The sequence below is a fragment of the Saimiri boliviensis genome, chromosome 5 (assembly GCF_048565385.1).
Source record: "Saimiri boliviensis isolate mSaiBol1 chromosome 5, mSaiBol1.pri, whole genome shotgun sequence".
NCBI classification, from domain to species: Eukaryota; Metazoa; Chordata; class Mammalia; order Primates; family Cebidae; genus Saimiri; species Saimiri boliviensis.
The window spans coordinates 105,723,038-105,750,845 of NC_133453.1; the positions used below are offsets into that span (position 1 = coordinate 105,723,038).

The 27,808-nt window shown below is 42.5% G+C and overlaps 2 pseudogenes; one reads left to right on the forward strand and one right to left on the reverse strand.

The window, feature by feature from the left end:
• The first annotated feature begins 6,013 nt into the window (after positions 1-6,013).
• Positions 6,014-6,107, forward strand: LOC141584731 (small nucleolar RNA U13; annotated as a pseudogene).
• An 8,586-nt stretch (positions 6,108-14,693) lies between these two features.
• The window catches only part of LOC141584705 (phospholipid phosphatase 2-like), a 55,867-nt pseudogene continuing 42,752 nt past the window's right edge, over positions 14,694-27,808 (reverse strand).

Genomic DNA, 27,808 nt, shown 5'->3' on the forward strand with positions numbered 1-27,808 from the left:
CTCCTGTAATCCCAGCTACTCTTTTGAGGAAAGGCTGAGCTGGAGAAATGTCTGAACCTGGGAGGTGGAGGTTGAAGTGAGCTGAGATTTTGTCACTGCCCTCTAGCCTGGGAGACACAGTGAAACTCCCTCTCAAAAAAAAAAAAAAAAAAAAAAAAAAAGAGGGCGAGGTGTGGTGACTCACACCTGTAATCTCAGTACTTTGGGAGCCCTAAGTGGGTGGATCACCTGAGGTCAGGAGTTTGAGACCAGCCTAGTCAACACGAAGAAACCTAGTTTCTCCTAAAAATACAAATATATACATATACAAATATATGCATATGTATAGATATATACATACATACATACATATATATGTATATATTTTAGCCAGGCAGTGCCACAGCTATCCCATTCATCACCAGTGTTTGTTGATGTCTCTTCCTCTCTCTCTTTTTTTGTTTTGGAGATGGAGTCTCGCTCTCTGGAGCTTCCCAGGCTGGAAGTGCCGTGGTGTGATCTTGGCTCACTGCAACCTTCACCTCCTGGGTTTAAGCGATTCTTCTGCCTCAACCTCCCAAGCAGCTGGGACTACAGGCATGTATCACCATGCCTGCCTAATTTTTGTATTTTTAGTAGGGATGGGGTTTCACCATATTGGTCAGGATAGGCTCGAACTCCTGACCTCCAGTGATCCACCTGCCCTGGCTCCCAAAGTGCTAGAATTCCAAGCATGAACCACCATGCCCGTTTTTTTTTTTGTTTTTTTTTTTTTTTTTGGTTTTTTTTTAATTTGGGATCTCCCTATGTTTCCCAGGTAGGACCTCCCACCTCAGCCTACTGAGTTGCTGAGATTACAGGTGAGTGTCACTTTGCCTGGCATCATTTTGTCACCACAGACCCCTCTCATTCCCTTTCATAGGAAGTCACTGAGAACCAGAAAAGCTTGAGCCAAGAACCAGGGAAACTATTTGAACTCATTTCTGTTGGGTGCCAAACTTCAAACTTCTCTGTGCCACCTTCTGTGAAAATTGGAGGTGGCAAGATACAGTGGCTCACACATATAACAGCATTTGAGAGGCCTAGGTGGGTGGATCACCTGAGGCTATTGCTCTCCAGCCTGGACAACAAGAGTAAAACTCTGTCTTGAAAAAAAGAAAGAAGGAGAAAGAAAGAGAGAAAGGAAGGAAGAAAGAAGAGAGGAAGAGAGCAAAAGAGAGAAGAGAGAGAGAAAGAAAGGAAGGAAGGAAGAAAATCAGAGGCTTTGGTCCCTTAGTCTGCCACACTCTAGAGTAATTCTGTCCCTGCTTGAATGTGATCTCCTTGAGGCAAAGTCTGGGTCTCCTTCCTCTTGCATGTCCACCCTGGCCTGTCTGTCCCACACTAGCTGCTCAGTGAAGGCTGGCCCATGTAGAGTATGGGTTTGCGGCATCCCAAGACTTGGAGTTGTAGAAGATGTGAGTGAGAAGCCTTGGAATGCTCTGCCCATCAGGAAATGTGTCTACCCCAGAGTTCAGCCGAGAAGCTGTGCTGCCTCCAACGCCAGTGCTCAGAGCTCCCCTACCTAGGGTGGAACCTTGGATGGCCAAGTACATTTGGCTCAATATTTGCCTTGAGTAGCTGGGCGCAGTGGCTCCAGCCACTGTTGTATCTGTAATCCTAGCACTTTGAGAGGCTGAGGTGGGTATTCAGAATATGATAAACATAATATCTGAAATGTTTTGAGTGTAACACAAAATTTGAAAGCAAATTTTAAAATTAGATGTAATTCCATTACATCAATATAAAAAATTCCCTCATGGCAAAACACGGTAAGCAAAGTCAAAGGACAAACAACAAACTTAAAAGCAACAGTATAAGTCATATCTCCAAGAGCTAATTTGCTTAATACAGCTAAAGCTCCTACATATCAATAATAAAACAGTAACTATATAATAGAAAAATAGGTAGCATATAGGAACAGTGAGCTCTCAGATAAAGAATCACAGATGACTCGTTCACATGAAAAGATATCCAAAGTCTGTAATAGGAGATATATGTTAAAAATCAGAATAAAATAACATTTTCACCAACCAGATAAACTCTAGTAGCACTTTGTACTGTTGAGTGTATAAGGAAACAGACACACTAAAACCTTGTTTGTGGAAGTACATACCAATAAAATGTTAATGGAGAACAATTTGGAAATGTGGGAGATGATGTATGTACATATAAGTATTATGTACTTCAGCACTGATATAACAGGAAGAGTGGTGGGGACTATTAAAGCATGTTACATTCAGTCGATGGAGTGAATGCTCTACAGCCATCGCAAAGAATGAGGCAGTCCTGTAAGTACCAAGATGAATGATCTTTTAGATACCCAGAGCAGCAGATCTTTTTCCTTGTTGGCTTCACTGCTGGTAGAATCATCTTTGGTAAGGTAATGCAGAACATCTAATCCAAGAATATGACCTCCCATAAATACCGAAGAATTCAAAGCTACCAATTGGGGAGAGAGCTTTTTACAAAGCAGTGTTAAAATCTACCAGTTACCTAGAAAACAGAACATCCTGCGGAAAACTCAAACTGAAAACATCCAAAATGGAATTCTTTTTTTTTTTTTGAGACGAAGTTTCGCTCTTGTTACCCAGGCTGGAGTGCAGTAGCGTGATCTCAGCTCACCGCAACCTCTGCCTCCCGGGTTCAGGCAATTCTCCTGCCTCAGCCTCCTGAGTAGCTGGGATTACAGGCAGGAGCCACCATGCCCAGCTAATGTTTTGTATTTTTAGTAGAGACGGGGTTTCACCATGTTGACCAGGATGGTCTTGATCTCTTGACCTCGTGATCCACCCGCCTCAGCCTCCCAAGGTGCTGGGATTACAGGCTTGAGCCACTGCGCCCGGCCCAAAATGGAATTCTTTACTGCACTTGCACGCTAACCTGTCTTATCATCCTACCAAATCTGCTTCTTTTCCTCCTCAGACAACCCCAGAGAGCTCAGACATCCTTAAACTCCCTGTAAGCTCATGATGTTAAAAAACAGCCAGAGGGTGATTAACTCATGAATCCCCAAGTGTGTTCTCAGATCATCCACAGGAACCAAAAAGCAGTGAACTTTTCCAAGTGCACAGAAACAGAAGCAGAAAGCAAGTGATTTAATCAAGACAGCACAGAGATTCAAGGTAAGCATCTACTTACCACATGAATGAGTGTTTGTCTCATTTTGATCTCTGCCTTAACCAACTAAACAAAATTTCTATGAACTGAGAAAAGATTTATTATACTCCCTTGTGAAATCAGAGGTATTAGATTAACTGAATCCGTAACTGCTAAACTATGAAACACAAGTTATGAAGCTTCAGTTTTATATCAGGCAACCTCCTGACATAAACACAATCTAGATAAAAAATAAAGCTCAACAACATACACACATCCTCAGAAAATTACACAGAACACCAACACATAGAAAGGTGGGCCTGCTTCCTATCCACAACACTGTCAAGCTTGCTCTGGTAAATGAAAGCCAGGAAGCTCATCCCTGAACAAGATGAAGGGGGATGAATATAAGAACAAGGAAGCCCTTCCATGAAGAGAGTTTGGAATGTGTCTCTGTGTGTATATGTACTCACATTTTTAGTCTCTTAGGTGTGTGAAGGACAAATAAATCTTGGGGCCCCTAAATCACTAAGCTAAAGGGAAAAACCAAGCTGGAAACTGCTTAGGGACAACCTGCCTGTCACTGAGATAGATGCATAGGTGATTGCTTCCTTTCGAAAGGCTAATCAAAAACTCAAAGAATGCAAGCATTCCCCTCTCTCACCTATCTGTGACCCGGAAGCTCCTTCCAGCTTCAAGTCTCCTTCAAGTTGTTCTGCTTTTCCAGACACAACCATTGTACTTCTTACATATGTTGGTTGATGTCTCACGTCTCCCTAAAATGTGTAAAACTAAGCTGTGTCCCGATCACCCTGGGCACATGTCATCAGGACTTCCTGAGGCTGTCTCAAGAGCGCGCATCTTCAAACTTGGCAAAATAAACTTTCTAAATTAACTGAAACTTGTCTCAAATTTTCAGGGTTACAAATAATACCAGCAAATCAGTAGACCCACTGAAGGGAAAAACAAGGTAGTCTAACTTCATTATGATTACAAAAATGAATCTGGTATATCCATACAATAGGATATTACTTAGCAAATAAAAGGAAAAGAACTACTGACACAAAAAACACCATAGATGAATCTCGAAATAATCACATTGAATGAAAAAAGCCAGAAAAAAAGAATACCTACTGTATGATTCTATTTATATGTTAGAAAATGAAAACTAATCTACAGTTACAAAAAGCTTATCAGTGGTTGCCTGTGGATCAGAGGCAGGAGGGAGACAGTACTGAAGGGTACAAGGAAACCATTGGGATGACAAGTACGTCTACTATCTCTAGTAGTGACACCTCTATGTCTGAATAGCTGTGTGAAAACATCTAACTTTACACTTCTAATATGTGCAGCTTGGGTGTCACTTGACTCCTCAATAAAGCTGTCTAAAATTTCTTGATAAAAATAAGTTCACATTGACCACCAATCAGGATTAACTGAAACCTTATAAAATGAAGATTATTTTCACTTTCAGAAGGATATCTGATCGCAGTTACATATCATGCTTTGTGGACAAGCAATTTCAGAATATATATAGATGTCAAACACTTAAATGTCTGTATTTCTTCCCATTCATCCTTTTCATAATTTAAAAGGAGCTAAAGCATTTAACAAAAAATTCCCATCACTTCAAGTTTCTTAGAGAGACTCTGAAATTCAACAAACATTTAACTTTTTGGAAAAGACAGGACCTTAAACACCATCCTGTCTAACTTTCTCAATTTAAGGAAGTAAACTTAGCTCCCCCCCCCATAGGAAGTTCATCCAGTCTCATGGCTTTGAAGTCAGCTCTATGTTGCTGACACCAACATTTGTCATTTTAATCTTGACCTCCCCACTGAACTACAGACATTTATTCCACTGCCCACTAAACCACGTCACTTCACTATCTCATAAGTATATAAAACCAATTGTGGCCAAAAGGTATCTTCTGATTCCCTTCACCACTAACTTCTCCTCCAATTTTCCCCATCTTAGTAATTGAACCCTCACACATTCAGTTGTTCAACTAAAACATAGAAATCAACTCTTGACTACTCATCTCCTGCCTTCCACATAGAATCCACACTTAAGTTCTTAGCTCTATCTGCAAAGTATATTGCCAAAGCTGGCCCAGGCTCTATCTACACAGCTACTATGTCTTTTTACCCAGACAACAGCTCTGAAAGGTCCTCATGTCTTCTTCTGCCTCTACCAGTCAGTCACTACACAGTAGCCATAGTAACGAGGCCATCAATCCCCAGACCTAGAACACTCTACAGACTTGCTGCCATCATTCAAGTGACATCCTAACTCCTTATTCTGCCCTAAAAGATCAAGACCCTTTCCACCTCTCTAGCCTCATCTACCACTATTTCTTCTCTGGATACATTCTAACATTTCATACTGACTGTCTCCAACACACTAAACTCATTTCCATCCCAAAGCCAATGCTTTCCCACCTCCATACCTGGAATGCACACATATACTTCACCATTCGTATCTCAATTCAAATAACATCTTCAAAAGCTTCCCAGACCTCACAATCTACAGAAGCATCCTCTGGTGAGAAGCTGGTGGTGAGGGGAATGAATCAGGAGCCCTTTGGCCACAATAAGTTTAGAAATGTATTAGGTATTCAAGTGAATATTTAATTCACTTATCATAGACCCCATTTTACTGATGTTATGGTACTTATCACTATCGAAAATTATCTTGTAAAGTTCTTTATTTATTATATATGCTAATAAAATTCATTCATTTATTTATTCATTCATTCATTCCTGCTATGCCTATCAGAAGCATTACCCAAATAAGAACTGTGATCTTTTCTTATTTCACTTGAAAGCCTTGATTTCTGGGTGCCTGGTACTACTGGTTAAAAAGTACCCATGTGCATTTTTTTAAGTCTATTTTAGTTCTTTTTTAATTCACAAGTGTGACAATTGGGTTTCCACACTCAAACCTGCGTGTGAACCTTTCTACAATATCAGCACATTACCTGTCTGACATTTAAAAATAAAGGTCAATTTCAACTGACCTATCAATTTTACAAGATGCCAAATCTTTTTCCTTAAATCTTTTTATGTCAGTACATTACATGTCTGATGTTTAAAAGTAAATTTAAACTCTCCTATTAATTTGACAAGTCTTCAAATTATGCTTCTAAAACACTGAAAAATTCAACTACTGGCCTGCCTCACTATGAGATTTCTATTTGATATAATATCAACTTATCAATTTACATGAATGTTGTTGATTTTGAGATTGCATGGCCTGTCACTGTAATAGTACACTTTTTGATAAGGATAAGGTCAATATTGAAAGTATTTACTTTCAATGATTAAATTGGGATCTCTAATATCTTACTTTTGGGATACTTAGCAAATAGTCACTTACATAATACACTATCTAAATGCACCAATTTAAACGTTTCTAAATCTTTTTTAGAATTTCAAAGCTTTCAGACACTGCTACCAAAAAAATCACAATAGATTTTTAACCTGGTTGTTACACATTATAAATGATCTCATAGTAAATCATTAATCACTGGGATGTACATTTTATAAGGACAGAGATATTTATCCAGTTTGTTCATTGTACCCTTAAAATAATATGTGTTGTCAAATACCTGCAAGCTCCTGTTTTATCTTATGGAGATCAGCATATTACTTCCACATTTAGAGCATACTGCTGATACGTGTAATCTCTTCTTGGTATTGCTTGATGCCATGAAAATATTAAGGATGATCTGAACAGCAATTCTAAATCACAAGTTCTTGACTTTCAAGTTATGCAGCGATGTGTGGCAAATGGGTGGCAAGAGAAAAACATAGATTTTCACATCAGGTGTGATCAACATAGATTCTCTTACGTTGTGCTGAGGAGGCAAGACTCAGTATGGAGTCTGGATACAGAGACCGCTCCAGGGCTAGGGAGAAAGCCACCGATAGAAGACCGTCTGTCTGTGCATGAGAGTATCAACTTTTATACTGATGCCAAGGTGAATGTTAAATAGCGCTACAGGGCTGATAATGAACGTTGCCATAATAAAGTAGTTAGAAGCAACCATTGTGAATCATAAAAAAGCAGCTCAGTTTTTGGTGTGCTGCAAGGAATTTATACTAATGAAAATTAAAATAGTCAAGTTCATGAACAATCATTCATGAATAATCAAGATTATTCCTAAGACATTACTCTTGCCCTTACATTTCTAAGGAAAAAGCAGCAGAGATACTAGTTTGCTGGGAACTACACATAACACAGTGAACACAAGTGGGAATGTGTGTCACATGAATGCCACCTATCATGTTGAAGTAGGCTGACACCGCAGATCTGAAGCAAGCAGCTCTCTATCACCTAATAAATCCTAAATACATATCCCTGTTCCATCTTCAACCAAGTAACCTCTGGCATTTATAACCTGTTTCTTAATATGAAAATAAGAATAGGCTGGGCACGGTGGCTCACACCTGTAATCCCAGCACTTCGGGAGGCTGAGGCAGGTGGATCATGCGGTCAAGAGATCGAGACAATCCTGGTCAACATGGTGAAACCCCGTCTCTACTAAAATAAAAATAAAAAAAAAAAAATACAAAAATTAGCTGCGCATGGTGGCACACACCTGTAGTCCCAGCTACTCAGGAGGCTGAGGCAGGAGAATTGTTTGAACCCAGGAGGCAGAGGTTGCAGTGAGCCGAGATCGCACCACTGCACTCCAGCGTGGGTAACAAGAGCGAATCTCCATCTCAAAAAAAAAAAAAAAAAAAAAAAGAAGAAGAAGAAAATAAGAATAATCCCTGTCTAGATTTGTAAATAACAAAATTTATAAAGAAAAAGAAAAGTAGGCTGGATGTGGTGGCTCACGCCTCTAATCCCAGCACTTTGGGAGGCTGAGGCAGATGGATCACAAGGTCAAGAGATCGAGACCATCCTGGTCAACAAGGTGAAACCCCGTCTCTACTAAAAATACAAAAATTAGCTGGGCATGATGGCACGTGCCTGTAGTCCCAGCTACTTGGGAGGCTGAGGCAGGAGAATTGCTTGAACCCAGGAGGCGGAGGGTGCGGTGAGCCAAGATCGTGCCATTGCACTCCAGCCTGGGTAACAAGAGCAAAACTTTGTCTCAAAAAAAAAAAAAAAAAGAAAGAAAGAAAAAAAAAGAAAAATAAAAATAAACATATACTTCTGATCCTTTGATCAGCAAGGTCTGCCTACCTGGCTGGCTAGACTGAGGAGGAGCAGTGCAGAACCCACTAGGAAAACTCCAATACAAGGCAAGACAACAAGTAAACAGGCCATTATTTAATAAATATGCATTATACCACTTTTATAAAATATGCATTTTAACACATCACATCCACCAAGATGCCTAAAATCAAGAGATAGTAACAGTTGACAAGAATGTAAAAAACCTGGAACCCTCATACATTGCTGGTGAGAATGTAAAATGATACAGTCAAACTTTGGAAGACAGTTCCTCAAAATGTTAGGTATAGTTATCATATGAGCCAGCAGTTCCACGCCTAGGTATACACACAGAAGAAGTAAAAACAAATCTACACAAAAGCTTCTACACAAATGTTCACAGCAGCATTATTTGTAATTGCAAAAACATGAAAACAACCCAAAGTCCATCAACAACAGACAGACAAATAAAATGTGGTATATCCATATAACAGAATATTTGGCAATTAATAAAAAATGCATGATGATATGCAAAGATAGATAAACCTTGAAAACATGCTAATGAAAGAAGACACAAAAGACCACAGTCGTCTGATTGCACTTACATAAAATATCTAGAATAGGCAAATTGATAGAGACAGAAAGTAGATGAGTGGTTGCTTAAGGCTGAGAGGTTTGGGAAAAATAGAGAGTGACTATGAATAGGTACAAGATTTCTTTTTGTGATGAAAATGTTACAGATAGACAGTGGTGATAGCTGTACAACTGTGAATATATGAAAACCATTGAACTGTATACTTTAAATGAGTGAGTCCTATGGTATGTGAACTATATCTTGATGAAGCTATTAAAACATATTGTGTATTATCTTTACATAATTATAGTTTAAACCATCAAATGACATGTCTTATCAAGATGAAGTATGGACATGTTGTCACCCCAACAGCTACATTCCATAGAGTTAACAAAGTCCTCTCACAGCTCCCAGTCCCCAAGACCAAGAGTATTCCCCAGGGCATTACTGCCAGAGCTCCCAGAGAAGATGCTGTCTCTTCCTAGGATCACAGGTGGAGCTGGTTTCACTGGGGCTGCTTCTGTGACAAGAGAGAATGGGCCAACACTCTTAAAAAAAAGCAGAATGAGAGAGGGAGTGGGGCAGTGGGATAAAGAAGGAGGAGGAAGAGGAAGGTGAGAAAGGAGGAGACACAGAGAGGAAGAGCACAGTAATCATTGTTGGAGCATCTGCGTCCAGCCATGCTGGCTAGTTTAAAGTGGGTTTCTGTAATTTGCTTTTAGGAGAGTCTTAATATGTTACTTTACTACAGACTCTTTCCCTACTTAACTGATAAACTTTCTAAGGATATATACACAAGTAAAACTAAATCCTGGACCTTTTTTGTTTAATAAAAAGACATATGAAACATTGGAAAGAGCACACACAGCTCAGTGGTTAAATGAACTTAGACAGACTTAGATTCAAATGTGAGTCACAGGCTTACCTAAGTGACCTTGGGTACACACAATTTAACTTCCCCAAACTTCAGTTGCCACTTCTGTAAAATGGGAGCCCTAGGTTTGGTTTTCTTACAGACAGGCCACTGTCCACATTATAATAAAATAACTCACAGCAGGGTCTCAGTACAGTACCTGGCATATGAAAACACAACAATATGACCCACCATTATTAGTGGTAAACTCATGATTTATCACAGATATATTTAGAGCTTAAAAAAGTATTGTTTTAAAGCAAAGATAGTATTAATAAGACTAGTAGGTAAGAGCCAGAGAAAACTATACCATGCTTCACAAAAAAATACTTCTTATTCATTTGGAGAGCATTATTTTTAAGACATGTTAGAAACTAAACCTAGTAATGGTAAACACAGCAGCTAGAACCAAAAATGCTAATTCATAAAAATCAATTCTGGTTCTTAGCTAACCTTGCCCAATACATACTTTGGTCAGTTATTTCTTCTTAGCCTTCAGTCTGCAATCACTTTTGGAAACCACTCCCCACTTGCAAATAGAGAGCTTTAGACAACTATTTAGATTGCTAAGCTTTCTGTCCTACAACACTGCATATTAATGCGTCCACATGAGAGAGTTCCCTCCACTCATCTACTGCCCATAGATATCACTAACTTGGCTCAGACACAAGTCCTCTCCAAAAGTGACCTTGTGATCACCCAGTTCTGAGTTTATTCATTCATTCAACAAAGACTTAATGAGAACCTACTATGTGCAACGTACTATACTAGGTACCAGAGATGAAGAGAATAAAAAAGATACCTCTTCTGTGTTCTCATGAGGACCTGTTGCCTCCTCATCACAACACTGACCACATTGATTACTGATTTCCTGATTACTTCTCTGCAACCCCTACAGAGACTCTAAGCAACCTGAGGTTAGGGACCATAGCAAATCTGATTTGCATGGTATCACATTATTCTGACTAATACGTCATGAAAAAAATTGAAATAGAATGAGGTGTCAGCACAATATAGCCACAGTATAGCTATTTGTGTGGTCAGAGACTCATGCAGAGCAAACTCTGAAGTGTGTAGAGACACAGACTTTACAGGTCACTCAGTCTCCCATCAGTGCTGAATATAGCCTTCCCCTGAGATCTTGGCTACATCTAGAGCTTGATCCAAAGTATATGATACAGATATAAAATTACATGATGGAAATACAAAATATACATTTATTTTTATAAATATATGTATTAGATTACCTTTTCATTGAAAATATGTCTATGCAAGGTAAAGAATAAAACTGCACATAGATTAGCTAAAATGGAATTTTTTAGAAGAAATGCACCAATTCCAGAAAAAGCAAAAACTACAAAAACTCATCCAATATGAATTTAAATAGCCCTATGACTGTTAAGAAAACTGGCTTTGTAATTTAAAATCCCATAAACATATCTAGGCCAGTGAGGTGTGGTGGCTCACACTTGTAATTCTAGCACTTTAGGAAGCCAAGGTAGGTGGATCACCTGAGGTCAAGAATTCAAGACCACTCTGGCAAACATGGTGAAACCCTTCTCTACCTCAAAATACAAAATATTAGCTGGGCGTGGTAGCGGTGCCTGTAATCCCAGCTACTCAGGAGGCTGAAGCAGAAGAATCCTTGAACCCAGGAGGTGGAGGCTGCAATGAGTCAAGGTCATACCATTGCACTCCAGCCTGGGCAACAAGACTCCCACAAAAAAAAAAACAACAAAACTTGGCCAGGTGGTTTTACTGAAGAATTCTATCAAACTTTTCAGAAAGAATTAACACTAGTTTTATACAATCCCTCCCAGAAAATGGAAGAGAAGTTTAGAACCAAATGCAACCTGTAATTCCAAACTAGATCCTGTTGTTAAACAGAATTTGATGAGATCATCAGTAAAGCTTGAATAAAGTTGAAGACGTGATAACAGAAACATATTGATTTTCTTTTTTCTTTTTTTTTTTTTGAGAAGGAGTTTCGCTCTTGTTACCCAGGCTGGAGTGCAATGGCACGATCTCGGCTCACCGCAACCTCCTCCTCCTGGGTTCAGGCAATTCTCCTGCCTCAGCCTCCTGAGTAGCTTGGATTACAGGCACGTACCACCATGCCCAGCTGATTTTTTTGTATTTTTAGTAGAGACGGGGTTTCACCATGTTGACCAGGATGGTCTCGATCTCTTGACCTCATGATCCACCCACCTCAGCCTCCCAAAGTGCTGGGATTACAGGCCTGAGCCACCGCGCCCGGCCAATATATTAATTTTCTAATTTTCATGGTCATTTTGATATTACACAGAAGAATGTCCTTAGAAAATGCCATGAAAATATTTGGAAGCAATGGGTCATCAAGTCAGCAACTTATTAGCAAATGGCTCAGGGAAAAGCAAATGTTATCTGAATTGTACTGATAACCTTCCTGTAAATTTAACCTTGTTTTAAAACAAAGAAAAAGTATTTCTTAAAAATATAGGAGGCTATCTTTATGATCTCAGGATACAGAAGAATTTCCTAAACTAGGTATAAAAACACTGCAAATATGAATGTTATAAATTCAGTCACATGAAGATTAAGAACTTTATAAATGGAACATGATTCAGCTTTTCAACAGAAAAGAAATTCTGGCTTTTATGAGTCATATAACATATATCATATGTGACAACATGGATGAACCCTGAAGACATGCTAACTCAGATATGCCACTTACAAAAAGACAAACACTCTAAGTTTCCACTTATATGAAGTATCTAGAATAGTCAAATTCACAGAAACAAAAGGCCAGCTGCCGGGCCTGGGGGAAAGAGAGAGCTGATTAATTAATATACAGTTTCAGTTCTGTAAGATGAAAAAGTGGAGATCTAGTACTCAATGTTGTGAATACACTCATCACTACGGAAGTACCCACTTAAAGATGGTTAAGACGGCAAATTTCATGCTTATTACCACATACATATATACATTTGTGGATAACACTTGAAGAAAGAAAGGAAATGGTTAACACAATATTGCAGAAGTCTCTCCTGTCTGGGATGTGATCTGAAAAGGGCACACAGGGAACTTAAAAAAATTTCTTAAGTTCAAGTACAAGTGGCTTTCGTCATCCTCTAAAAGGATAAGCTCTTGCAAATCTAATTTTTAAAATCAACTCCCCAGGAAAGGGAAGATGAACCAGTACAAAAGCTCTAAAAATAAATCAAGAACTAAAGGACAGGGAAGGCAAAAGGAAAGAATCATGAATTCTCTCAGCATTATTAACTTTAAAGTATATTTTCTCAATAATAAAGGATCAATTTCTGTACAACAATTTAAAGTTATAAGTGGTACTGGTCAAACTAGTGTACTTCATGTAACTACCAAATATTTTTCTAAAATATGGAGCCAAATAATATCAATCCCTCAGCCTCCCTATATTGCTCACCACAACAGGAGGAGTCAGACAGACAGGACAGTGGCAGTTCTCAGTGGTCTGAAAAAGGGGAAGCAGAAAGAGGCACTGAGGGCTAGCGTTCTGCCTTGAGAAAGAAGCAGCTGGCGGCTACACAGTATACAGTTTGTTCAGAGGCCTACCACTTCTGACTGGTTTCCCACTAAGAAGAAAAGAAAACGTAAGTCTCAAAAATACACCCACATGGTTCCTCATGGGTCGGTGGGGGGGGGGGGGGGGTAGGATTAAAATGTCTAATTCTTCTTCTCAGTAGCTTTAAGACATGCAAATCATTAAGGCCGGGCGCGGTGGCTCAAGCCTGTAATCCCAGCACTTTGGGAGGCCGAGGCGGGTGGATCACGAGGTCAAGTGATCGAGACCATCCTGGTCAACATGGTGAAACCCCGTCTCTACTAAAAATACAAAAAAAAATTAGCTGGGCATGGTGGCGTGTGCCTGTAATCCCAGCTACTCAGGAGGCTGAGGCAGGAGAATTGCCTGAACCCAGGAGGCGGAGGTTGCGGTGAGCGGAGATCATGCCATTGCACTCCAGCCTGGGCAACAAGAGCGAAACTCCGTCTCAAAAAAAAAAAAAAAAAAAAAAAAAAAAAGACATGCAAATCAAATCCTAAATTTTTTACTGTCAACTGGCTATGTCAGCTGGGACTCAGGTCAGATTGAGTGACCAGACAGTGACCAGACAGGTCACTGATGCTGACTAAAAATCACCTATATTTTACTCTTATTTTTATTTGTGATGCTTTCAGGAAAAAAAATTTTTGATTAAAATTTTTCTCATCATTCTACTCAAAGTACCATAGGCTCTTTATTCTATCAAATGAAATTCTTACTCTGAAAAATACAGTGGAATACTTTTTTTTTTTTTTTAAGATGGGGTTTCACCATCATGGCCAGGCTGGTCTTGAACTCCTGACCTCAGGTTATCCACCCACCTCGGCCTCCCAAACTGCGAAGATTACAGGCATGAGCCACAGCGCCCGGCCAATGGAATTCTTTTTTTTGAGACGGAGTTTCGCTCTTGTTACCCAGGCTGGAGTGCAATGGCGCGATCTCGACTCACCGCAACCTCCGCCTCCTGGGTTCAAGCAATTCTCCTGCCTCAGCCTTTTGAGTAGCTGGGATTACAGGCAAGCGCCACCATGCCCAGCTTATTTTTTGTATTTTTAGTAGAGACGGGGTTTCACCATGTCGACCAGGATGGTCTCGATCTCTCGACCTCGTGATCCACCCGCCTCAGCCTCCCAAAGTGCTGGGATTACAGGCTTGAGCCACCGCGCCCGGCCCAATGGAATTCTTTAAAGATAGAATGTGCAACCTCCAAGTAGAATCTTGAGTCCTGCCCTATTGCCTGAATTTCAGATTCACATCTTCAATGTTCTTCACATTTCTACTTCAAAGTCTAGTCAGCATCTGAAACTTAACACAGTCGAAGGGATTATCTTTCATATCCACCCTGTCTCATATTCCAACAGCTATTTCTCTTCCAGGCTGGTGTAAAAGGCGTCACACTTGCCTTCAACTGAGCTGTTAACACTTAAACTGTCCATGGGGGGGAGGGTGTCGAAGCTAAAAGAGCACCGATTGTAACACTCCTTCTGGGGCCTCAGGGCCTGCACAGAGTTTTGCTCCTCCCGGCACCCAAAAGCACTCACCCCAGCTCCTGCACACAGTTACCTGCATGTTTCCTCCCATGACGGATTGAGCACAGGGGGTTCTGGTGAGTGGAGTCTGCCCCTGCCACCGCCTAAGTGGCCAGCTACTTCCAGCACCTACACCCCAGTTCCCTCCAGCAAAGGGTTCAGGGAAATTATCCTGCTTCACTATCTCAGTCAGGTGACCAAGTCAACATCAACAGTGATCAGTCACATTGAAAGTACACACACTTTCCTTTGTATGATGTGATGAAAAGGACACTTCATCTTTTCAGTCTTCCTCCCAGGCATCCATAAAGGTCACAAAAAAAGAAAGGGAAGTCTGAGAAACTGCCACAGTCTAAAGGAAGCTAAGGGGACACAATGATTAAATGTAATATGGTAACCTGTGTAAGATCCAGGAACACAAAAAGGACCTTGTTATAAACTGAATGTTTGTGGCCTCCCCAGAATCCTCATATGTTGAAGCTTTAACTACGAATGTAATAGTATCTGGAGCTAGGGCATTTGGGAGGTAATCAGCATTAGATGAAGTCATGAGGGCAGGGCCCTGGTCTGATGGGATTAGTGCTCTTATAAAGAGACACAGAGAGCTTGTTCTTTCTCTCTTCTGGTGAGGACACACCTAAGAAAGGGGACTGTGCTGTGTGCAAGTGAGGAAGAGACTCCTCATGGGATCCCAACTGTCCTGGTACCTGATCTCAGACTTTCCACCTCCAGATCTTTGAAAACAAATTTCTTTTGTTTAATCCACTCAGTCTATGGAATTTTGTTCTGGCAGCTAACTGATACAGACCTCAAGTAAAAACTAAAGAAATCAATCATATATAGAATTTAGTCAATAATAATGTATCAATATTACTTCACTAATTGTGACAAATGACCACACTAATGTAACAGGTTAACAATAGGAAAACTGGATATAAGTTATTTGAAAACTCTACTATTTTCACAACTTTCTGTAAATTTAAAACTCTTCTAAAATACAAAGTGTATTTCTAAAAATCCGATGGCTTCCCATCATATTTTTTTAAACCAAAGGCCTCCCAATCTCTTTTACTCATCATCTAATACTCACACCTTGTTTACTCTGGTGTACCATGTTCACCTTTACAAGGGTTACACAGTATGAGTTACATACATGTACACATTTGTCAAAATTGATAACACTGCACACTTAAGATCTATGCATTTCTCTATATATGTTATTCTTCAATTACAATTGTTTTAAAATATATGATTGCCAAATGAATACTCTAATGACCTAAAAAGTACCCTTGAATTTGGTGGCTGAAAACACTAACATTTCATTTGTTCTGGAATCTGCAATTTGGACATGGATCAGCTTGGACACTTCATTACTTCTCTATTTGCCAGTAGCCAGTGACTGGCATTATCTAAAGGCTCACTCACTCATGTCAGATGGTGAATGCTGGCTGTCACCTGAGACTTTAGTTGGGCCTGTAAGTTCAAGCACCAACACAAGGCATCTTTATGTGCCCCGAGATTCCTCATGATATGGTGGCTGTGTTAGAAAAACTTTATATTCAGTGTGACTCTAATTCTGTTTCAATATACACACATATTCTAAAAAAATTAACAGGTTTTCCCTGGAGTGAAGGAAAATGAGTGATTTTTAAACTTTCATAGTTATACATTTTTATTTTTATAAATTTTATACCATAAACATGTATTACTTTCTAAATCAGAAGAAAAAAATTGAGTTTCCTATTAGCATACACTAGTATAAACACAAATGAAATCGAAAATGCAAAAATGTCAAACATATTTACATTATATACATAAAAAAAGAATTTGCTCACAAACAGCAAAAACATTACAAAACAGGCCGGGCACGGTGGCTCACGCCTCTAATCCCAGCACTTTGGGAGGCCAAGGCGAGTGGATCACGAGGTCAAGAGATCGAGACCATCCTGGTCAACATGGTGAAACCCTGTCTCTACTAAAAATACAAAAATCAGCTGGGCATGGTGGTGCATGCCTGTAATCCCAGCTACTCAGGAGGCTGAGGCAGGAGAATTGCCTGAACCCAGGAGGCGGAGGTTGCGGTGAGCCGAGATCGTGCCATTGCACTCCAGCCTGGGTAACAAGAGCGAAACTCTGTCTCAAAAAAAAAAAAAAAAAAATTACAAAATACTTGATTCCTTCTGCCTTACTTCCCCACCCTCCCCATCACGAGACAGAGTTTCACTTCTGTTGCCCAAAATGGAATACAATCCGCTCACTGCAACCTTCGCCTCCTGGGTTCAGGTGATTCTTTTGCTTCAGCCTCCTGAGTAGCTGGGATTACAGGCATGTACCACCATGCCCAGCTAATTTTTGTATTTCTAGTAAAGACGGAGTTTCACCATTTTGGTCAGGCTGGTCTTGAACTCCTGACCTCAGGTGATTCACCTCCCCCATCCTCCCAAAGTGCTGGGATTACAGGCGTGAGCCACCTCGCCCAGCCCACCTTACTTTTCAAGTTACAGATGAACTGAACATCAGCACATCAGAAACTAACAAAGAACACAAATATGCTCAATGATACCTGATGTCTTCTAAATAATACATCCGGCCCTTTTCATGGCATAGCTCTCCCTTAGTCCAATTCCTTCCTCAAAACCTTCTCTCTATATTTTCCTTTAATCAAAATCATCTACTAAATATTACCCTAGAAATAAAATCATCTGGAAAGCAAGGCCTACAAAGGCAAACCTCAGATGCTAGATACTTCCTATCTTACAGCATGGTGTAACCTCACTTGATAATAGATCTTTTACTAAGATTTAAGGCCTACTGAACAAATACTATGGCTACCTCAAGGTCACTCTGGAATTCTCAGTAATGATTAAACAATGCAGGAGTCAATGGCAAGATCTTTTGCTCCTTTTCCTTCCCTGGCCTCTTATTGCAAAACACTCCCTCCTTTCTGCTACCTGGCCCCACAAGGCACGTTCTTACATTCAATATGGATCAATAATTTCTATTATCCCTTAAATTCTATACTTACTCTAGTTAAAAGTTAACTGTTTTGTTACACTAAAGTCCTTTTCTTTATCTGACGTTAAACAACTACTTCTATAATTTTCTAATTTTTCAAAACACAGTTAATTTGCACATACCAAATTAACATACTTATAAGTTGTATTTTTGAACTTTTCATTTCCTGATTTGCCTTTTTCCTGCCGACTCACACTATTTGATTACAACAAATTCCTAACCTTTTTCTCAAATTGGACTATTTACATTATAAAAATGTTCCATGTTCTCTAAAAGGCTCAATTTTAAAATGATAGCTAAATGATTTTATTCATCCAATTTTACAATATGACTTTTTAGTTATTTCAAGAACTTCATCAACAAGCAAGTCAATTCTTAGGTGCTTCAAAGAAACAATTATCAGCATGAAAAGTTAAGGCTGGTTGGGCGCGGTGGCTCAAGCCTGTAATCTCAGCACTTTGGGAGGCTGAAGCGGGTGGATCATGAGGTCAAGAGATCGAGACCATCCTGGTCAACATGGTGAAATCCCATCTCTACTAAAAAAATACAAAATATTAGCTGGGCATGGTGGCGCGTGCCTGTAATCCCAGCTACTCAGGAGGCTGAGGCAGGAGAATTGCTTGAACCCAGGAAGAGGAGGTTGTGGTGAGCCAAGATCGCGCCATTGCACTCCAGCCTGGGTAACAAGAGTGAAACTCCGTCTGAAAAAAAGAAAAAAAAAAAAAGAAAAGAAAAGAATAAAAGAAAAGAAAAGTTAAGGCTTATGTGGTATTAATTAAATATTCTCAAGACTTGCTCAAATAGAAAACAACTGTAAATATACTCATGTGTTGCTTTATAATTGGGGAACATTCTTAAAAATGCATCATTAGGCAATTCACTGTGGACATCACAGTGGACTTATACAATCCTAGACAGTCTAGCCTACTACACATGTGCCTAGATGGTACAGACTATTACTCCTAGGTTACAGACCTATATAGCAGCTTACTGTAATGAATACTATAGTATGTGTGTATCTAAACATAGAAAAGATACTGTAAAAATACAGCATAAAAGATAAAAAATGGTATACATATATAGAGCACTCACCGTGAATGGAGACTACAGAACTAAAAGTTGTTGTGGGTAAGTGGGTGGTGAACAAATGTTAAGGTCTAAGACATTGCTGTACACCACTATTGACTTTATAAAGACTTTACACTTAGGCTACACTGTAAAGTTCTTTCTTCTGTTAACCTTAGCTTATTGTACCTTTTTTTATTTTACAAACTTTTAAACTCTTCTATAATTGCACTTAGCTTAAAACACACACTGTGTAACTGTACAAAATATTCTTTCCTTATATTCTAATTCTATAAGCTTTGTTCTTTTTAATTTTAAAACTTTTTTGTTAAAAACTAAGACACAAACACCCACTAGCCTAGGCCTACCCAGGGTCCAGATCATGCACATCACTGTCTCCCACCTCCAATCTCGTCCCACTGAAAGGTTTTCAGGGGCAACAACACACATGTAGCTGTCACCTGCTATTATGACAGTGCCTTCTTATGGAATATTTTCTGAAAGACCCGCCTCAGGCTGTTCTATAGTTAACTTTTCTTTTTAATCAACAGAAGTACACACTAAGCCGGTACAGTGGCTCACGCCTGTAATCCCAGCACTTTGGGAGGCTGAGGTGAGTGGATCACGAGGTCAAGAGATCAAGATCATCCTGGTCAATATGGTGAAACCCCGTCTCTACTAAAAATACAAAAAATTAGCTGGGCATGGTGGCGTGTGCCTGTAATCCCAGCTACTCAGGATGCTGAGGCAGGAGAATTGCCTGAACCCAGGAGACTGAGGTTATGGTGAGCCGAGATCATGACATTGCACTGCTGCCTGGGTAACAAGAGTGAAGCTCCTTCTCAAAACAAACAAACAAAAAAAGTACACATTAAAACAATGATAAAATGGGTAGAAAATACACAAACCAATAATGTATTTAACGTTATCAAGTATTATGTACTGTTCGTAATTGCATATGCTACACTTTTACAGGGACTGGCTGCACAGTGAGTTTTTTCACACCAGCATCACCACAAAAACATGAGTCACTGAGAAATTTTGAATACTACAGCTTCACTAGGCAATGGGAATTTTTCAGCTCCCTTATAATCCGTGGGACCAAAATCATATATGACCTCTGATGACCTCACTGGCACTATGCAGTACATAATTGTACTACACAAATTAGGTGTAGTATATACGTGGCTGTACAAATTTATAATAGTCCCAAGCTATAAACTCAAGACCTTCGGCTAAACAAAAAAAGACATGTCAAAAAGTTTTAAGTCCTGTCTCCTTCCCATGGTTCTCTTGATTATTTCAGTACTGAAAAGAACTTTCTCTGGTTGCTGAGATGTTTAAATGAGTTCATTACTATGAAATCACTTTTAAAAAGTTATAAGCATTATGTAAATTAAAAGGTATTATTAGCATAACAAGGAAAATATTTTGGCATGTAATCTTAGTTTGGTAGATTCTCAACTGAAACTGAATAGAGGATGGAAGGAAGAATAAGAAAAAAACCTGGACCTTTAGTCAACCTGGGGAAGTGTTCCAGTGGGAATTGTAATCAATTAGAGAGCAACCTATTGAGTTAGGTTCTTATTAAAGAATATTAATCCAAACATATAGATTTCTCTATTAATACAGTATTAGAAAAAAGATGTTTTCATTTTCTTCACTTTGGAAATGTGCAGAGGAAGCATAACAGCTGGCAGAGCATACAAACAGAAGGAAAAATTAAAATACAATTTTAAACCATTAGAGATCTGTGTTGGGAACATACTGCAACCTAGAGTAGGCAGCATGAAGATACAGTCTCTGTGTGCCACCACACCCAGCTAACTGGGCAAAAAGGAGTTTCCTTAGGCTGAATTTTTATTTTAGTCATACATGACAGAACATAGCCTATAGGCTTACTTCACCTAAAAGCCTTAACAGTTTTGTGTTTACAGAAGTAAATATGGTAACAACTAGTTTTGATCTATTTTGAGCTTTTACAAACTACACAGTAGGAAAGGATTTCAAAAAAACAAGCAGTAATTATATAAAGATTTTCATGGATGAAAGTTAAGCAAATAAATGTATAACTTATTTAGATTACGGTATTACTTTGTGGCACATTTAAAATTATTACTCTGATTGATGACTTTGAAAATTCCAGGCACCGTTAGACTCCATCCTTCTCTAATTCCATACATATTTCTCTTTTTTGGTTAGTGGCCACCTGTTAATTAAACAATACTTCAGGCTGGGTGTGGTGGGTCATGTCTGTAATCCAAGCACTTTGGAGGCCAAGGCAGGTGGATCACCTGAGGTCGGGAGTTCAAGACCAGCCTGACCAACATGGTGAAACCCCATCTTTAAAAAATAAAAAATAAATAAATAAAAACCAACACTATATTATTCTAGGATGGGAGCCAGGAACTTTGGTCTTACGGCATAAAACTACTCTATTACTCTTTGTGTAAAATATATTCCACTACTGGTTCCTAGATACTTATGTTGGAGAGTACTTAAAATTGTTCCCTTTGCCGTTGCTTGAGTGTCATTGAAAAAAAAAAAATCAAGTCATGTATATCTGATATAACTCAACAAGAGAGTGGGTCTCCGTGGGGCTCCAGGACCATCTTTATTAGAATCACTCAGGATGCTTATTGAAAACCCAGATTTCTGGGCAATAGTCAACCCATAAAATAATCAGAATGTGCTATGTTAGAGCCCTACAATCTGCCTTTTATCAGTGTTCATGGGTAATCCCTAAGAACCATTGCCGTGGGCCTTTAATACCTCTCATTTTGTTAAGAACTTCATTATGATTCAGCAAATGCAAAAATAATTCACATATACTGATACTTATACCAGAAAAAGTAATTTAATCAGGTTTTATTGTTTCTAATTTACAAATAATAAACCCATACTTTTCCTATGCTAAATGTGAAGTAAATTCACTAACATTAAATCAGCACTAGTAACTATAACAACTAACATTACTAGACCCATTTTATCATTGAAATAAAGTAAGAATCAAATGCTCAGGGCCCTTATTGATTGTATATGTCTCATAAAGATATAAATACTCCTGTATATTTCTGAGTAACCATAGTTTCTTACACATCATGGTTTGTAAGATCTGTGTAGGTCTGTGTCCTAGTCAGCACAGATCTAAGCCAGCAGAAAGTTATTTGTCCCCTCCTTCAGAAAAATCAGGTGGAATGCTTTAAACACCTGGCATTTGAAATTGTGTCATGTATTTGTGTGTGTTTACTGATTTGCTGTCTGCAACCTGACCCACAAAGTGATAACTGTATGAGTGCAGGGGCTCTGTCTACCACTGAAGCACCAGCACCTAAAATAGTGCCTAGTGGATACAGGTGCTTCACAAATATTTATTAAACAAAAAGAAAGGGAATTGTCCCACATTAAGACAGTGCATAATATAAAAACTTCACCCTAAATCGTCAATGAATCTTTGAAACCACAATGTTTATTTTCAATAGTCATTTAATTGTGTCAGTTTGTTTTATTAGCCAAAGTTTGTAGTATCATACTGCCCTTTTATGCTATTTGGTGCCTGGAAAATATGCAGCAGAGGCTTTTCTTTTTCTTTCTTTCTTTTTTTTTTTTTTTTTGAGACGGAGTTTCACTCTTGTTACCCAGGCTGGAGTGCAATGGCGTGATCTTGGCTCACTGCAACCTCTGCCTCCCAGGTTCAGGCAATTCACCTGCCTCAGCCTCCTGAGTAGCTGGGACTACAGGCACGCACCACCATGCCCAGCTAATTTTTTGTATTTTTAGTAGAGACGGGGTTTCACCATGTTGGCCAGGATGGTCTCGATCTCATGACCTTGTGATCCACCCGCCTCGGCCTCCCGAAGTGCTGCGATGACAGGTGTGAGCCACTGTGCCCAGCCAGGAGGAGGTCTTGAGAAACCAATTAATCTCAGAAGGTGGAAGAAATGCGGGGCCACAAGGACACAGCCATGGGAAATGATATTTACATGGCTAACAATCTGAGTTTCCTGTGAGAAACAACAGGAAAAAAAATCATCCTTGTACAAAGAGAGAAAATACTAATTTTTTCCATGAAACCATAAAGGTGTGGGCAGTGTCAACCCAAAATTATGCATGAGAGCTTCCCCAGAGCTCCTTGTGGGTAGAGAAATATGTCCTAACTGCTGCACTGCCTACCATCTTGGTACTGGGAACCTGTGAGAATTTCCGAGCCCGACACCCTGCATCCTGGCTTTTCCCAACAGATGCAGAGCAGTGCGTGCATATCCCAGCTGGGCAGCGCCCAAACAGTGAGACAGGCCACCAGCTCCCAGAGCTGGGCCCTCCTGGCTCCTGAGGACCCTCTGGGGATGGCTCTGGTCAGTATAGCCCTTTCTTTCTCTGCTCTCATAGCCATGGGGTGCACATGTTCTTTCTGAAGCACTGAGACTCCCCAAGCCGAGGCCAGCAGCCGGACTCAGCCAAGTCCTCTCCCTCACTCCAAACTTCCTCTGCTCCTCAGTCTTCACCGCTCATCCCAACATGGCCACCTGCCCCCAGCAGACCACACCAGAGTCCTGTGCACTGCAGCTGCTTTCACAGACTCGCGGTCAACCCTCACTGTGGTCCTGGCTTTCAAGGCCATTGCGCCTGGGTGGAGACAGAGGCGTCAGCTGCTGTCAGGACATGTGGTCATTCCCATTTGCTCCTGATGCAGTGACTGTCCCTGTTGGATCTGGCTGGGAACCTCTCTCCCACCCACTGCCAGAGACTCACATTCTGAGCCCAGACACAGCCTCCTTAGTCCTCGGGCATCACTGCCTGCTGTGGCACCCTAGGATACCTGGAAGGCTTCAGTGTGACTTTCCTGGCCAGGATCCCGTCTGACACCTGCATGGAGGCAATTCCCTGAAGTTCAGCTGGAGTTCTGCAGGGTCTGGGTCACCTTCCTTCTCGACCGCCAAGGGCAGGTCTCCATCGTGGCCCCTTGGGTGGGGCTCCCAGGCTGCACTTTTGCCCCCCAGGGCTACACCACCCTTCCTGTAGGCTAAGGCCTGAAAGGAACACCCTGCAGGGTGAGGGAATAAGAGAAGTTCCAGGTGCAAACGAAACATCAGCAGACACTTAAGTTACCGCCCATACAAAAAACAAATGTACCCTTTACCCTTCTGTTGAAAAAGTAAGCTCTGTGTGTTCTGCCATCACTTCAGGGAAACCAGGTCCTGAATTACCCATTTCAGAAGCATGGCCCCCAGGTGCAGGGGGTGGACATGAGCAGAGGGGAGGGGTGTGCTGACCCATCTGACCCTTGACCCCAGCGCCCTGCAGGGAGAAATGCAAGGGGCAGGCTTGGCTGCTGTCCTCCACCCTCACAGCCTGTGAGTCGGCCTGACGCCTGCCCTCTTGGAGATCTCTGACAAGAGGAACACCATCCCAGAACGGCCGTAGGGAACAGAGGCACTGAGGCCACTCGTCAAACCAATGCCCCATTTTACTAAAAACCACATGTACATTACATTTTACAAAACAGTCCCTTCCTTAACCCCATGAAAGAATGGGGGTATTTGGGGAACTACAGAAACAGGTCCCCCTCCAAATGCTCAGGGCTACCTAGGCCTCCCCAGACCTCTGGTCCAGTGCAGGCCAGGGGGCAGCAGAGCCTACTCAGGGTTCCTGGAGCCCGTTCGGAGCCCTCATTGCCTACCCAGGGCCAGAGGGACCACCTGAGGGGCTGGCCTTAGCTGGACTCACAGCCACTCCCTGCCTGGGCAGGGTCCAGTGTCAGGAGTAGAGTGCGGGTACCCATAGTAGTTGTGGTCAGCCTCGCCCAGGGTCACTGTCAGTGACAGGCTGGGCTTCCCTTCCAGCTCCTCCTCCTTCGGGCAGTGCTGTGGGGGTCAGGCTTTGAAGAAGTCCGAGATGTATCGGACCTGGCAGAGTGGAGGCAGGTGAGACTGGGCAGGGGCTGGGCAGGCACCAGGGACATGGGCATGAGCAGGAGGGGGAGGAACAGGGTCCCAGGTGGGCAATGAGAGGAAGAGTGCCTGTGGGGAGAAGAGAGTCCTCTTAGTGGAGGACCAGTGGAGAGCACTGGAGCACTGACGACCCCAGGGAAGGGCTGCAGGGTGCAGGCAGGAGACCCAGGGAAGGAACTGGGGGAAGAAGGTGTCCAGGGAAGGACTGGGTTTGGGGAGAGGGTTCCTGGGGAGGAATGGGGGAAGGAGGGGTTCAATGAATGGACTGGGGTTGGGACAAGGGGTCCCAGGGTAGGATGTGGTGGGGGGAGGTAGGGGTCCAGGGAAGGACTGGGGTTTGGGGAAGTAGTATCAGCAGAGGAATGGGGGAAGGACAGGTCCCAAGGATGGACTGGGGTTGGGGAAAAGGGTCCCAGGGGAGGATGTGGGGTGGGAGAGGGAGGGGTCCAGGGATGGACTGGGGTTGGGGAATCCCAGAGGAGAAATGAGAGGGAAAAGGGGTCCCAGGGAAGGACTGGGGTTGGAGAGAAGGGGTCCAAGAGGAGAACTGTGGGGACTAGGGGTCCCAGGTATGGACTAGGGATGGGGGAAGGGGGTCCCAGGGAGGAATGTGGTGGAAGGAGGGGTCCCAGAAAGGACTGGGGTTGGGGGAAGAGGTCCCAGGGGAGAAATGGAGAGATGGGAGGGGTCCAGAGAAGAAGAACTGGGGTTGGGGGAATGGGTCCCAGGGGAGGATGTGGAGGGGGAGGAAAGGGTCCTGGGATAGACGGGTTGGGGGATCCCAGAGGAGAAATGCGGGGGAAAAGGGGGTCCCAGTGAAGGACTGGGGTTGGGGGAAGGAGTCTCAGGGGAGGAATGGGGGAAAGAGGGGTCCAGGGATGGACTGGTGTTGGGGAAGGGGTCCCAGGGGAGGATGTGGAGGAAAAGGGAAGGGTCCTGGGATGGACTGCGGTTGGGGGGGTCCCAGAGGAGAAATGGGGGGAAAAGGGGTCCCGGGGAAGGACTGGGGTTGGGGGAAGGGGTCCCAGGGGAAGAATGGGGGAAGAGGGGTCCAGGGATGGACTTGTGTTGGGGAAGGGGTCCCAGGGGAGGAATCGGGGGAAGGATGGATCCCAGGGAAGGAGGGGTCCAGGAAAGAACTGGGGTTGGGGAAAGGGGTCCCAGGGGAGGATCTGCAGGGGAAGGAGGGGTCCAGATAAGGACTGGAGTTTGGGGTAGGGGTCCCAGGGGAGAAACCGGGGGAAGGAGGGGTCCCAGGGAAGGACCACGGTTGGAGGAAGGGGTCCCATGGGAGGACTCCGTGGGGCAAGAATGTGCAGGGAAGGACCAGGGTTGGGCAGAGAGTGGTCTCTGGACAGCACAGGGGGTGAGTCAGCGTCAGAAGCTCACAGTGAGGCTAGCCACCAGTGTCCCCTGCAGGAGGCCAGCAAGGATGTCTCTCTAGTGGTGTTTGTGATCAGACACGCGGTTGTAGCCCACATAGAGGGCAAAGGCCACCAGGAAGAACTGGACTGTGGGCTGCAGCAGCCGCCCCCACTTCCAGCAGAGCTGCCTGCACATAGAGCTGGGACGGGAGAGGACGCCTCAGCCTGTGCCCTGCCAGGCCCTCCCACGCCCACTGCACAAATGGCAGCTCCGAGGCTGGGGGCACAAAACCAGCCAGCCCAGGGCCTCCTGTCTTTACAAACAAGTCAGTGAGCGCCCTCATGACCACCACGAACCACCCATTTTACAGCTGGGAAAACCGAGGTCCAGGGAAGGGAGTGACTGGATGGGCGAGCCCCAGAAAAAAGGAATCACTGCCAGGAACACCACGCAGTACATCCCAAAGGAGGCATGTCCCGAGTAGAAAGACAACCTGGGGAAGGAGAGGCAGCAGGTTGGAGGGCAGGCGGCTCAGTCGGCATCTTCCAATCTCCCCTTGCCCCCGCCCCTCCCGCAGAAGGGAGGGCTCAACATGGGAGCTGCTGACGTTACAGGCCACCAAATCCCAGGAGCACAGGCTGCTCCCTCTGTCCTTTCCAGTTATCTGATGATGGAATCAGAGTCTCCAGGTGGGGCTGCGGCATGAGACGCCTCACCCGTGAAGACTCTGAACCCAACACCCAGGGCGGATGGTAGTGTCCAGCAAGCAGGCAACACAGGTTTCGTTTTCACTGCGTTTCTTTTCAGGATTTTCTCCCATCTGTGGAACTGAGGGACGATTTCTTTTTATATAAATTCGAGATCCCATGAAGGACATGAATGAAACACAGAAAATAGGAAGCAACAAAAAACTGGCAAAAAAGTCACAATCAACGTTTTTGGACCTAATCAAAAGCTTGCAGGCACCAGAGGAACACTTGATTAATATAATCCAGTTGAGGCCAGGCATGGCGGCTCACGCCTGTAATCTCTGCACTTTGTGGGGCTGAGGCAGGTGGATCACGAGGTCAGGAGATCAAGACCAGCTGACCAACATGGTGAAACCTCATCTCTACTAAAAATACAAAAATTAGCCAGGCGTGGTGCCACATGCCTATAATCTGAGCTACTCGGGAGGCTGAGGCAGGAGAATCACTTGAAAACCTGTGAGTTGGAGGTTGGGGTGAGGCAAGATCACGCCACTGCCTGGGCGACAGAGCTAGACTCCATCTCAAAACAAAACAAAACAAAACAAAACAAAACAAAACCAGAGATATTCCAGTTGGATCTCAGAACGAACAGCTTTGTGGCATTTTAACTCAACCTGGTCCCTCTCCCACTGCCTAGACTGTGGTGGCCTGAGGGTAACAGACCACACGCCCAGCACAGGTTCCAAGAAGGGACCTTATTTGCAACTGCGGACAGGGGTAAGGCTCGAGGGCTGGCCTTGATCTCACCTGACTGGACATTCTCCCAGTGCCGAGGTGCTACCTGGAGGACATTTGTAGGAAA